Source organism: Aquarana catesbeiana, linkage group LG05, assembly GCF_042186555.1.
Source record: "Aquarana catesbeiana isolate 2022-GZ linkage group LG05, ASM4218655v1, whole genome shotgun sequence".
Lineage (NCBI taxonomy): Eukaryota > Metazoa > Chordata > Amphibia > Anura > Ranidae > Aquarana > Aquarana catesbeiana.
The window spans coordinates 372,817,041-372,830,870 of NC_133328.1; positions in this window are offsets into that span (position 1 = coordinate 372,817,041).

A 13,830-nucleotide genomic window follows, 5' to 3' on the forward strand; every position below is an offset into this window, starting at 1 on the left:
TTCTGACAGGAGGGGAGAACAAAACACAGCACACCTCCTACTAGCTCTTCTTCTCTCACCGCTCCAGCCTCCAAGCTGCCATCTCCTGCGCTCTTCTGACAGGAGGGGAGAACAAAACACAGTGCACCTCCTCCCGGCTATCTGGCAAATGTAATGGGGATTTGAGGAGGGGGATATATGTGAGGAGGAAGAATGGGGGGATATGTGTGAGAAGGAAGAATGTCATTGTCACTGTGAGAGTCATTTCATGTGTGTGTGCCCACCCATTATAATTTTTTGCCCTCCTGAGTCCTGTCCCTGAGCTACTTACTTACTATATTGAAAATAAAATAAGAAATGTGACTCCATATAAAAGAAAATTCAGTGCTATTAATGCCGCGTACACACGAGCGGACTTTACGGCAGACATTGCCCAGCGGACTTTTCGACGGACTTTACGACAGACTTTCTGAATGAATGGACTTGCCTACACACAATCCACCAAAGTCTGTCGAATTCGTACGTGATGACGTACGACCGGACTTAAATAAGGAAGTTCATAGCCAGTAGCCAATAGCTGTCCTAGCGTGGCTTTTTGTCCGTCGAACTAGCATACAGACGAGCGGACTTTTCGACCGGACTCGATTTCGACGGATTGATTTAAAACATGTTTCAAATCTAAGTCCGTCCAACTTTTGAGAAAACAAAGTCCGCTGGAGCCTACACACGATCGAATTGTCCGACAAAATCCAGTACGCCGGACCAAGTCTGCCGTAAAGTCCACTCGTGTGTACGCGGCATTATGGTAACCTTAATCCAAATAACACCTAAGGGTCAAGTGACTCTATATAAAAAAAAAATGAAAAATAAAATGAAGAAATATATATGAATAAACAATATATAAAAATTAAGTGTCAGTAGATAATTAAATCAACCTTAATACATATTAACACAATATAAAGTCCATCAATAATGAGTGTCATGATGTACTCCTCAGGAATGGCCCATGATGACATGAGAATCAAGTGGATCTCAAAAACATAGATGACAAAGAGTATAGATGAGCTGTGCTTCCACCACCCAAAGAAGGGATAGGTACACTTACCATAAAACACGGACACACACACACTAGCGGCGGTGGGTCAAACAGGCATGTTTGGAAACCCGGATCTCAGGCCACGATCTCCAATAATTGAAAAGGTACTCTCAGCAATGGAATAAACAGGCGAACCGGAAGCAGGAAAGTGACCACAATCTCCTGATCTGTATGATATATTTAAGGATTTAAGGTGATAATAAAAGAAAAAAAAAGGCTTCCACATGGCGTGGATCAAACAATGTATGGATTTAATGATATATAAAAAGTACAAACATCCTTCAAGATGTGTGCATTTAAAATGTGATCACAAAAAATTCATAAAACAGTGCTTAGTAGGCAAGAACACGACACGTTTCGTCCTATGGGGCTTCAACTGGGGTATGAGCTTGTTCCCTTGTGCCCCTGGACGACGTAACTCTATTACGAAACGCCGTGTAGGGCAGAGCGACGTGCTTGCGTCACCTCTCATCGCTGTTGCGGTTACCAGCAGGACGGGTTTGTCTGTGAGTTTACCGGCTGGTGCTCCAGACATCATTAGGCGCTTACTTTTACTACCATCATGTGAGTGCAATCTTTTTTGTTTATTTTATAATAAAGGTTAATGGTTTTACACTATTGGAGCCTTTTATTTTATATGGTCTATCTACTCCACTGTGAGTTGCTGTCCCAGCCCCTGCCAGCTTGAACTTCTCCACTACGATATCAAGGTCCTTGTTGCTCCACTACATTCTAAGGCTCCCAGTCCATCGGTTGTCATCTGGAATACCATACTTTTAACAGCTCTCACTGATCCTCTGTAGTGGGGGATCATGAGTCTCTGGTAAGCGGCCATTGTTTACCTGTGGTGGTGGATCAAGCACTTTTTCTTCACATAGCATTAATTTTCGTTGATATGAAGTTGTATATATCACACTGGTGATTTATTCTTTGCACATGGACTTAAGTTTATTATTTATCAAGCAATTTATAGTTGATGGACTATTACTTTGTCATCACTTATGTTTTACTTTATATTGTTTATTCACATATGTATAAGGACTATTGTGGATTGGTGACCATATGCCAGAACACAAGTCCTTTCTAGCGCGATTCCAATTGTTTTCCCATTTTATTTTTACTGTGTTTATGTTACATAGTGGAATTGCAGCTCAATTTTGTTTTTTGCACACCTCACCAAAGCACAGTTTCTTTTCCCTTTTTTCCAGTATGAGCTTGTTCGCCCATGCTTTATATAGTAAACTAAATAAAAAAACAAATTAGACAGCAATTACAGATTGAGTAAGGGACCATTATGGTGGATGGCGTGCGTGTTTCCCCTGGCTTTGGCTCACCAATCACAGGAAAGTAGCGTCAGGATCACATCATCACAACGGCTGGCGTGTGCCTCTCGCCTTGCCTCCGCTAACCAATTGCGGAAGCGTAGCGTGAGAGTCACATTGTCACCGCCATGAGGTCACAAGGCACGCTACGTTACCTCGGTGATGTTGTGATGGAAGTCACATCGTCAAGATGTCTGGTGTGTGCCCCTCGCCTCATCTCCGCTAGCCAATCTCGGAAGGGAAGCATGAGAGTGGCGCCACCACCGCCGTGAGATCACAAGGCACGCTTCGTTACCTCATCGTTGTTGTTATGGACGTCAAAGACTCGTTGTGGCTGTGATCACATGACCCCGTCACATGTCATAGAACACATAGTGAGACACAGCGCAACAATGCCAGCAGCATCGTAACACACTACATCGGGGGCCTTGCCCATGTAAGTTATAACACAATGACGGCTCGGGAAGGCCGTTCACACAGCCACAAATAATCAACACATACCACTGTACTGAAAACAAATGTGGGTATGATAAACATCAGCAACCGTACAAATAATCATACACCACAAGGCCAGATAAAAGCAGACCAGATACAGTATTCATCAAATCACAATAACGCAGGAACATGAATGCGGTTGGAAATAAAACATATATGTAAACATGAACAAACTGAAAAAATAAACAATCAAGGACTTAGCAACAACCATCTAAAGTCTAAGCCTTATTGATAAAGGCGTTTATGTCCCAATCAATATTCATCCCAAAAGGCGAATATGATTTGAGAAGGTAAATCCAGAATGTTTCCAGACGTGTAACTCCCCCCATAAGGAGGACTCTCCTCTCCAACGAGGGACAAATTTGTCTATAATTTGAAATGTGGTACCTAGTGGATTCTTGTTGTGATAGTGAAGGTAGTGTCTAGGCACACTATGATTGATGCAGCCTTTTTTGATGCTGGCAATGTGTTCATTCACCCTCACAGAGAAAGTTTGTCTAACGTACTGCTTCTTGCAAGGGCAAGTAATTAGATAAACAATGTATCAGGTAGCACAGGTGGTAAAGTGTTTCATCTCATATGTTATAGAAGTGGCAGTAGACACAAAGGACTCAGATTTCCTCCTGCCGCATGTATTATGCATACATACATTACATTTACGACAGGGATAATACCCTTTAAGATTGTCAAAAAACGAAGCTCTTATCGGGGGATCAATAACATTCGGGGCAATCTGTCCATTCAAGGGCTGCGCTCCCCTATAAATTACTGCAGCACAATCTGGGAGTGTGGGGCCCAGCACTCGATCGTTTTTTTAGCACCTTCCAATGACGGTTAAAAATATCTTTTATTTGTTTGTGTTGTACAGAAAACTCAGTCACGAAGGACCACCTAAATTTTGTGTACTGTTTGCATTTACTATATAAAGCCCAGTGTGGGCGAGCAAGCTCATACCCCAGTTGAAGCCACATAGGACGAATCGCGTTGGATTCTTGCCTGCTAAGCTCTGCACACTGCTCCGGTTTTATGAATTTTTTGTGATCACGTTTTAAATGCACACATCTTGAAGGATGTTTGTACTTTTTATAAATCATTAAAGCCATACGTTGTTTGATCTACGCCTTGTGGAAGCCTTCCTTTTTTCTTTTATGATCACCTTTTACCCACTGCTGGAGGAAATCCTTAAAGATATCATACAGATCAGGAGATTGTGGTCGCTTTCCTGCTTCCGGTTCGCCTGTTTATTCCATTGCTGAGAGTACCTTTTCAACTATTGGAGATCGTGGCCTGAGATCGGGGTTTCCATACATGCCTGTTTGACCCACCGCCGCTGGCGTGTGTTTTCATTTTATGGTAAGAGTACCTACCCCTTCTTTGGGTGGTGGAAGCACAGTCCTGGGTGTTTTAGGAATATTGGAACTTTACCATCTATGTTTTTGAGATCCATTTGATTCTCATGTCATCATGGACCAGTCCTGAGGAGTGCATCATAACACTCATCATTGATAGACTTTATACTGTGTTAATATGTATTAAGGTTGATTTCATTATCTACTGACACTTCATTTTTATATATTGTTTATTCATATATATTTCTTCACTTTATTTTTCATTTTCTTTTATATGGAGTCACTTGACCCTTAGGTGTTATTTGGATTAAGGGTACCATTCTCCCCATTGAGAACGTCAGCCTATGACGAAACGCGTCTGGGAGGGACGTGCTGACGTCACCACGTTGCCATTTTGAGGACGGGAGTTGTTTGTATGCCGGCCGGCGTTGCACTTTTATTTTGCTACACTGTAAGTGTTACTCTTTTATATATAATAAATAGTTTTTACGTATTACACTATTGCCATCATTCTTTACCATATGTGTACTGTGGAGCCCGAGTTATGGATGGTCTAATGGATCGCCGCAGCACCATACCAGGAAGCTGGTTCTGTGAACAAATCATTCTGTCATTATAGAGTCTGCTATCTGGTAAGCAGGACTTTCATGTGGTTTGCTGCACCTTGGTATTACTTTCCATTTATCCTCTGGTGGTCAATTTTATGTCCATTTTTACATAAATTCTGGTAAGCGGCCTTAGATTCCTTCCTTTTTTCCATCTGTCATCTGGTGGTCAATCACATGCCTCTTTGGTTTTAACTCTGGTAAGCGGCTTTTTTGGATTGTTTTCTGCACCAGCTCTCCGTATAGGAGGTTTTTCGCTGTTATGCACGGTTGATGTCACTCACTTCACTATCCCGTTTGTGCCTATACACACTGGATGGTTTATGATTCATATGATTTATCACTGGTGGAGTGTCACATATATACATATTTAAATAGCTTTCTTAATACAACATTGGTGTCAGTATTACGCTATGTTATCCTAAACTTTTTTTGGGTACAACCTTCGTGGATCCGATTTGGCTTATGAGTGGAATTTGTCCAGGACGTATCCGGAAAGGTTCCCCAAAGGCCCAGGCTGGGTTTATAGCCACCTGTTTTAGTTGGCTTGCTATCTGGTAAGCATTTCATCTAACAGGAATTGTGTTACCTGAACTTCTACTATCAACCACCGACTATTGAAAACAATTTTTAATTTTATTTTAAAGTTTTTTTCACTATTAATTTTTTACTATTTTTGCTCTCTTTATTGGACATTCAATCACAAGGACTATTCAATAATAATTCAAATTTGATTGATCATTTTTTGAATGCGCAGCTTTTATATATTTGCTTTACTATTGGTGTAGTTCACTTATAGCTGCAGCTCCACGTTTAGGTTTCTAGCGCAGTTTTTTTCTTTTTTTTTTTTCTTATTTCCTATGATCGTCAGCTCCATCTGATGGCCATAATGTGATATTTTCCTGATTCACACTATTCTTATGAATTAATAACACATTCTCCCTGAAGAGAAAATAGACTAGCAACGTTTGATTTTGTTGGCATTCGCACAGAATTAATGTACGTGTGGTTTTGCAGGACAAATAGCTTGGCAAATATTTTATAAATACACCACTTAAATTGCAAGTACAAATACTTGTAAGAAAAGGCATAAAACAATAATACCTGTTCCTACCTCAAACCACCAGAAGCAAATGTCTATGGAGGACCATCACAAAGAGAATAATCTCAATTTATTTTTCCAGTTTTGCCTGGAGTATTCCTTTAAACTTAGTAAATGATGTCATCTGCTCTACTGAGTGCATATGATAGGCAGTGTAATTGGTATCTGAATGATGTCACCTTCTGGAAGCAGTAAAGTCACACATATTGTAAGATCTTTTTCAGCTGACACTATAAGCTAGCTGAATATCGTTCTGGAAAACATTGCGGGCATTGTAGGTCTCTGGATTTTCACTATACTGGTACTATTTGTCCTTTTAATGTAGTTCACAGGAATCTGAAAACTATAAATGATGTCATTATTTCCAATTGTCATTCCTGATTAAAACTCAATGTAAAACAAATATGTTCTGTTACAGGAATATGATTGCGGAAATTGTGAGTTGTCAAGAAGTTCTGGACAGTAATCAAATAACAGAACTGAAGGCTGCACAGCTAATAAAGAGCAACTGAAGGCAAAACGTGAAATCAATGAGTGAATCGTTCATATGTTCTACCTGTGAGGGCTCATTCACATGGACTGAGAAAACACTGCATTCAGATGTGTACAGTGTATCATTTTGTATGCAACTGAATGCAGCACTAATGAAGCCTAAGGGCCCGTACACACACAGCTGCATCTTGCAGCATACATTTGCATGTTCAGGGGTGTAGAAAAAAAGTGGAGCACAAGTCCATCTAGATTTTTATATTCACCCGTAATGAATGATGTATCCATGTAAACAATTGTTATCAGCCCTATAAGCCGCTGCTCAGGGCCAATATGTAAATATCAACAATGTGTAATCAGCTGATTGTACACTATTGATTTGGCATATTCCCTGTGTACTCCAATAAAGCTTTGAGCTTTCCTGCACCTGTGGGCCTTGTGTAACCCAATAGACCTTCCAGCGTTTCATGCACATGTATACTCCTGTCCTTATGAACTTTCAATGATCTCAGCACCCCAGTGCTCCCAGGGGCTCTTGCATTCCTGTCTTCCCAGCACCTCAGTGCTACCTGAGACTCTTCTACTCCTGTCCTCCCAGCACCCCAGTGCTCCCAGTGACTCTTGCACTCCTGTCCTCCCAGCGCCCCTAGGGACTTTTGCTCTCCTGTCCTCCCAACACCCCAGTGATCCCAGAGACTCCTGAACTTCTGTCCTCCCAGCACCCCAGTGCTCCCAGGGACTCTTGCACCCCTGTCCTCCTAGCACCCCAATTGCTCCCAGGGACTCTTGCACTCCTGCCCTCCCAGCACCCCAGTGCTTCCAGTGACTCTTGCACTCCTGTCCCCCCATCACCCCAGTGCTCCCAGGGACTCTTGCACTCCTCTCCTCCCAGCGCCCCTAGGGACTTTTGCTCTCCTGTCCTCCCAACATCCCAGTGATCCCATGGACTCTTGCACTCCTGTCCTCCCAGCACCCCAGTGCTCCCAAGCACTCCGGTCTTGCCAGCACCCCAGTGCTTCTAATGACTCTTGCACTCCTGTCCTCCCAGCAACCCATTACTCACAGAGTTCTTGCCCTCCTGTCCTCCCAGTTCGGAACAAGAGAAATCATTCAATTCCCAGCATGGATAGTTGCATCTCCTCTGCCAGCTACTGTATTCTGACAGCCAGCACCCACAGCTGACGGAATACCTGAACAGTGACTGAATCTGATTAAATGCAGCTGCTGTTCTATCTGGCTAGCTTGATTTTCAGATTGAGGGATGCTGGGCAGGAGGATGCTGCCAGGGCCAACTACAGCTTGAATTTTGGCCAGTTCAACAGGAACCAGCCAAAATTCATTCCGTATATGGCCAGGCTAATTCCTGGTCAGTCATTTTCCTAGTGGATACAGAATCCCATCTGTGACAGCCTTTATTAGTATCTTAAATCTACCAGAAAAAAATAGGTAAAATTACCCATGTACGTATTAGGAAAAAATAATCAACTCTTGCTTGATTTTGCAGTACTACTACAGTGTATTCCCTAAGGGCACTTTCACACTAAGCTGCCCCGGGCGTCGGCGGTAAAGCGCTGCTACTTTTAGCGGCGCTTTACCGGCCGCTAGCAGGTGTATACAGCATTCCTACAGCGCCTCCAAGATGCTGCTTGCAGGACTTTTTTGAGCATCCTGCCAGCGCATCGCTCCAGTGTGAAAGCCCTCGGGCTTTCACACTGGATTGAGAGGACAGGGGCTTTACAGGTGCTTTGCAGGCGCTATTTTTGCGCTATATCGCGTGTAAAGCGCCTCAGTGTAAAAGGGGTGTCATTCTAAACAAAGGACAAAGACAGCTATTAGGACGCCTCGTACACACGATCGGACTTTCTGCCAACAAAACTGTGGAATTTTGTCCGAAGGGCGTTGGCCCAAACTTGTCTTGCATACACACGGTCACACAATTGTTGACCAACAATTACGAACGTAGTGACGTACTAGACGTAGTACGTGGTTTTTCAGCTCTTTAGCTCCACCCTTTGGGCTCCTTCTGCTAATTTCATGTTAGTAGAAGTTTGGTGAGTGTTGATTCACGCTTTTCATTTTGCACTTTTCATTTTGCGCTTTTCAGTTCGTTTCTGAATGGCCGTTCGTCAACCAGCCATGTTGAGGAATCGGAGGAGATAATGTGTTATTTATTATTGGCCTTGGAGTTATTGCTTTGACATTATTTTTTTGGTTGAATAATGATTTGATTTTTTATTTTCTATATTATTATTATATGTCTAATTTTATTTGTTTTATTTTTTTTAATGCACAATAAAAAAAATTGTGTAGAATAATACTTGGCTATGTGTTTTACTTCAAATGACAGTTTGGGAGTAGGCAGTTACATTAAAAAAAAATACAGTGTAAAATTGACAAGGGACACCAACATATTTGTATCTTTGATTTTAAAAACTACGGGATAATGGTATTGTGGTAACTTGCTCAAAAAAAAAAAAAAAAAAAAGCATAATAATATTATTCTTGATATCACTAGAAAAAAAAGCCTTTGAAAATTTGTTTGCAATAACTCCATCAGTATCACCAGCAAAGCAGCTTCATTATTATCCCATTAAAGAAGAAGAGAATGCATTTTGAGATTTCATAATTTGCCACGTCATGAATGTTAATTCTCCATTACAAACGCTAGTTTACAAGACCGACTGCTTCTGGCTCGTCCTTGCTTCCGAGCATTCGTGTTTGTACTTTGGACTTTTGTCCAACTGACTTGTGTACACACGCTCGGAAAATCCGACAACACACATTTGTTGGCAGAAAATTTGAAGACATGCTATCCAACATTTGTGAGCACGTATTTGTGTATTTGGAGCATACAGACAGTCGGATTTTCCATCAACAGCCTGTCATCGAACATTTCTCGTTGAAAAATCTGATCGTGTATACGGGCCTTAAGTCAGAAACTCAGCATCTAAAGCATGCTGAATATTTCAACAGAGCAGCAGCTGAGGGAAAAGGGATCCTTCCATCTTCATTAGAGAATTAAGTACAATGTAAAGCAGCTGAGAATTAACCCCATGTAGTTATTTTTAAAAATCAATTGTGAAACTATTATAGAATACAAGTACAAAGCTGGATTTGTTTTTGATTTTATGCTAAAGGAATGGATAGAATAGTAGCTAGTTGAGTTCCACTACAGGACAAGGTAGTAATGAAGAAGTTGATGGGAAGGGCTACTGAGCAGTGCGGGGACACAGGAGATGGACACTCCCAGAAGTATTGGTCTCCCAGTAAACTTTGGAGGCAATTCCCCAATCTACAGAGAAGCATTTGAAAGTGTGGGAAGCAGGAAAAGTAAGAATTTACACTATTCTTTTGCAGGAAAAATTTAAAGCGAAATTGAATTCTGCTATTTTTTTTTTCAATGGGCCCCCAAGAGTTGTTAGCCATAACGGGCACTCTCACTGGTCACAGGTGCTTCCATCTTCTCCCAGTCTTCCTACCTGGGTTTGGTCTGTTCGGCTGCTTGAATGGCCAGTTATGTCACTCCCGTGCATGTAAACAGGAGTCACATATTCATAGCACAGAGTGGTGACACACACACACACACACACACACACACACACACACACACACACACACACACACACACACACACACACACACACACACACACACACACACTGACCTGCATTCTTCCAGTGCTGTCAAATGCAGGTCACTGCAGTATGTGTGAACAGGGCCTGAGTGACTCTATGATTGTTACATTGAATTATTTGTTGTACCTTTTTCAAAAATGATAATAAAACAGATATGTTGTATAACTTTGTAATCAGAGGTCATACATTGAAACAATATCTAGGAATATTCCATACAAAGAGACAGCTGTTGCATATGAATTTTGATGTTGTGAGTTTATCGCTTAGATTAGATGTAATATATTTTCTATGAATTTATTTGAAATAGTCTATTTTAATGATACCTTTCTCTGAGCTTTGATGAATGAAAATACTTTATTATCTTAAGTAATGGCAACATTTTGACCAAATAAACAGGCCCATAGCAGGAGTTGTAAAAATTGCTCTTGTCCACAGGTATGAAAGCTGAAGAGGTTAAGTAAATGTAAGCTATCTGATAACATTTGTGGTACCATAGTTAACCATTTAAAAAAGTGGAGTTAGAAATTCTGAAGCAGAAATCCAGCCAAAAGATAAATAGCACATTAAACGATAAAATAACAACATTATCTTTTGGTGGAGCTTTTTGAAAATCAGCTTCAATCCAGACTCCCCCACGGTACTTTTTTTCTGCCAGCAGATGTCCTCAAGCTGAAGGCCAGCATCATTCAACCCACTTCCTCTAAACCAAGCTCATCCTAGACATGCCTGGCCTGTGACTGGACAGCGAAAAGAGAAGCAGAACAGTGATGAACTTGGGGGGCTTATTACACTGCTGACTAAGGATGGGCTCAGGCAGGTTTGCAGCTCCACATGGCCACGCACGCCAGAAAGCTTACACAGTGCAGTGCTAATCACAGGCAGTGAGATATTTCCCGATCTGTTCAGCTGCGGATTGGGTAATGTCTCACTGCCTGTGATTAGCGCTGCACAGTGTAAGCTTCCTGGTGGGTGCAGGCACGTGGAGCTGCAAACACGCCTGAGCCCATCCTTACTGCTGACATTAAAAATTACATTTAATGATGTATTAATGATACAGAGCTTATATCTGCCTGGATTTTAGCTTTAACAGCTCTGTACACCACACGGAAGACTTTGTTGCATGCTTCTGTTCCTGATTATTTTAAACAGGGGAATTGGCGCTGTCTGGCTATATGTGCATTACTAGTGATTCATATAGGTGTGCAAAAAAATTTTTTATATGCGGAAGGAACATATATATAAAAAAAGGATTAATGAAATAAAATAAAATTATTAATAATATTATTTATGCGTGTAATCAATGTGTTGTGAGGGCTGAAGCATATCCACGTGCAGACAACACACCCAACAATATAATATAATAAAGTGCAACGTGCTCCTGAAATATGTATACATGTGCCAAAATCTCAGTATATACCGAATGCCTATATATGTATATAGGAATGTACCTAAGGTTGAGAAAACAAAAAACAAAAAAAATACGAGGCCACGCCGATACGCACACGTCAGTTTCTCTCTGCTCTGTTCCGGTTTCTAGTAGGCGGGCGGTGGAACGCACGCTACTCAACGCTGCCCATCAGTTGTGAGCCGGCTATTGGAGCGCGGTTAGCTCCTGTGTTTAAACAGTTTTAACCATTTTACCATATTCTTATGGATTTTATCAATAAACTCAAGTTTTTTGGATTCACGCTATGAGGTTTTTTCTTTCCTTACCTCATATGGATGTTTAATATTGGGAACACTACAATACCAGAGAAGGATAGAACACCCCCGGACGGAGGATCGCTTCCTGGATTCACCATCGCAGGATTTTCTACACATGCCTTTTACCCCTGCAGGGGTTGGGCAGTCCGGTGAGTGTAAACACGAGTGGGGGTGCAGTGAAGGATGGGGGTAACACCAGTTTATGCTGAGACTACGTTTTTCTTCACCAGAAGGATACACATTAGGACCTTTACTCTGGACACTTATTGTTTTTTTTGTGTGTTTTTTCTATACACATCTTTTCTCACATTTTTATTTTTTATATTTTTTCAACATAACTGTGTTTTTATTGGATTTTTTATGCACACATGTTGGGGATTCTTTAATGTTAAAATTGGTTGCATTCTAGATTTTTTGCATTTAAGATTTTTTGCTATTTTTTTTATATTTTTTGTTTTTTGTTTTCTCAACCTTAGGTACATTCCTATATACATATATAGGCATTCGGTATATACAGAGATTTTGGCACATGTATACATATTTCAGGAGCACGTTGCACTTTATTATATTATATTGTTGGGTGTGTTGTCTGCACGTGGATATGCTTCAGCCCTCACAACACATTGATTACACGCATAAATAATATTATTAATAATTTTATTTTATTTCATTAATCCTTTTTTTATATATATATGTTCCTTGCGCATATAAAAAATTTTTTTGCACACTTATATGAATCACTAGTAATGCACATATAGCCGGACAGCGCCAATTCCCCTGTTTAAAATAATCAGGTTTATCGGATTTCACCCAGGTGATTTTCAATTCTAGGGGGGCTGCAGTCCTTTCCTGTTTCTATCTTCCTAAGCGCGGAATTATTGTCATTCATGCTTCTGTTCCTGTCAAAAACCCAAAACTTAGTGAATGTTAAATTAAAACTAAAGGCAGGAATTTTTTTTCAATAGAGCAAGGGAGAATTAGTATCCCTCTCTGTTTTTTGCCATCTGTGTACTATTGGGGAGGTTTACCTTCCTGTCCCATAGTCAAAACAGGAATAGAGAGGAAATCCCTCCAAAGGGAGGGCATTTCTGGTTGTCGCCAGGATCACCAGAACTAGTGTCCCCATTTAAAGGTTTCCACTCTATCCCTGTTCTGGTGATAACCCAAAATTTGGCATTTTCTTTTGCTTTTACTCTCAGTTTTAACACTAAACATGACAAATAGAGAGGGTGAATCTGTCAGGGAATTCCTGTAAGATGTCTGGCTCACAGAAATGTGCATGCACACGGCATTCTCCGCAGAATGGTAACCAGGCACGCACAATGCATGTTGGTGCCAGACAGACTATTTAAGAATGCTGCTGCCCCTACTCAAGTGCTGGCTGGTCTTCAGCTGTTAGTTGTGTCCTGTGTTCATCTAGCGCAGTAATGGCAAACCTTGGCACCTCAGATGTTTTGGAACTACATTTTCCATGATGCTCATGCACTCTGCAGTGTAGTTGAGCATCATGAGAAATGTAGTTCCAAAACATCTGGGGTGCCAAGGTTAGCCATCACTGATCTAGTGTGTTTCCTTTCCTTTCCTGATCTAGGTCACACAACATGGTACAGGTCACATAGCCAGTTACAGGTCACATAGCTAGTTACTGGGCACACAAATTGGTACAGGTCACATAGTAGGGTACATGTCACGTAGCAGGGTACATGTCACATAATCGGTTACAGGTCACATAACATGGAACAGGTCAAATAGCTGGTTACAGGGCACACAACATGATACAGGTCACATAGCCAGTTACAGGGCACACAACATGGTACAGGTCACATAGCAGGGTACATGTCACATAGCAGGGTACATGTCACATAATCGGTTACAGGGCACACAACATGGTACAGCTCACATAGTAGGGTACATGTCACATAGCATGGTACAGGCCACATAATCGGTTACAGGTCACACAACATGGTAAATGTCACATAGCAGGGAATGGAGCACACGGCAGGGTACAGGAGGGTGCAGGGAATGGAGCACATGGCAGGGTACAGGAGGGTGCA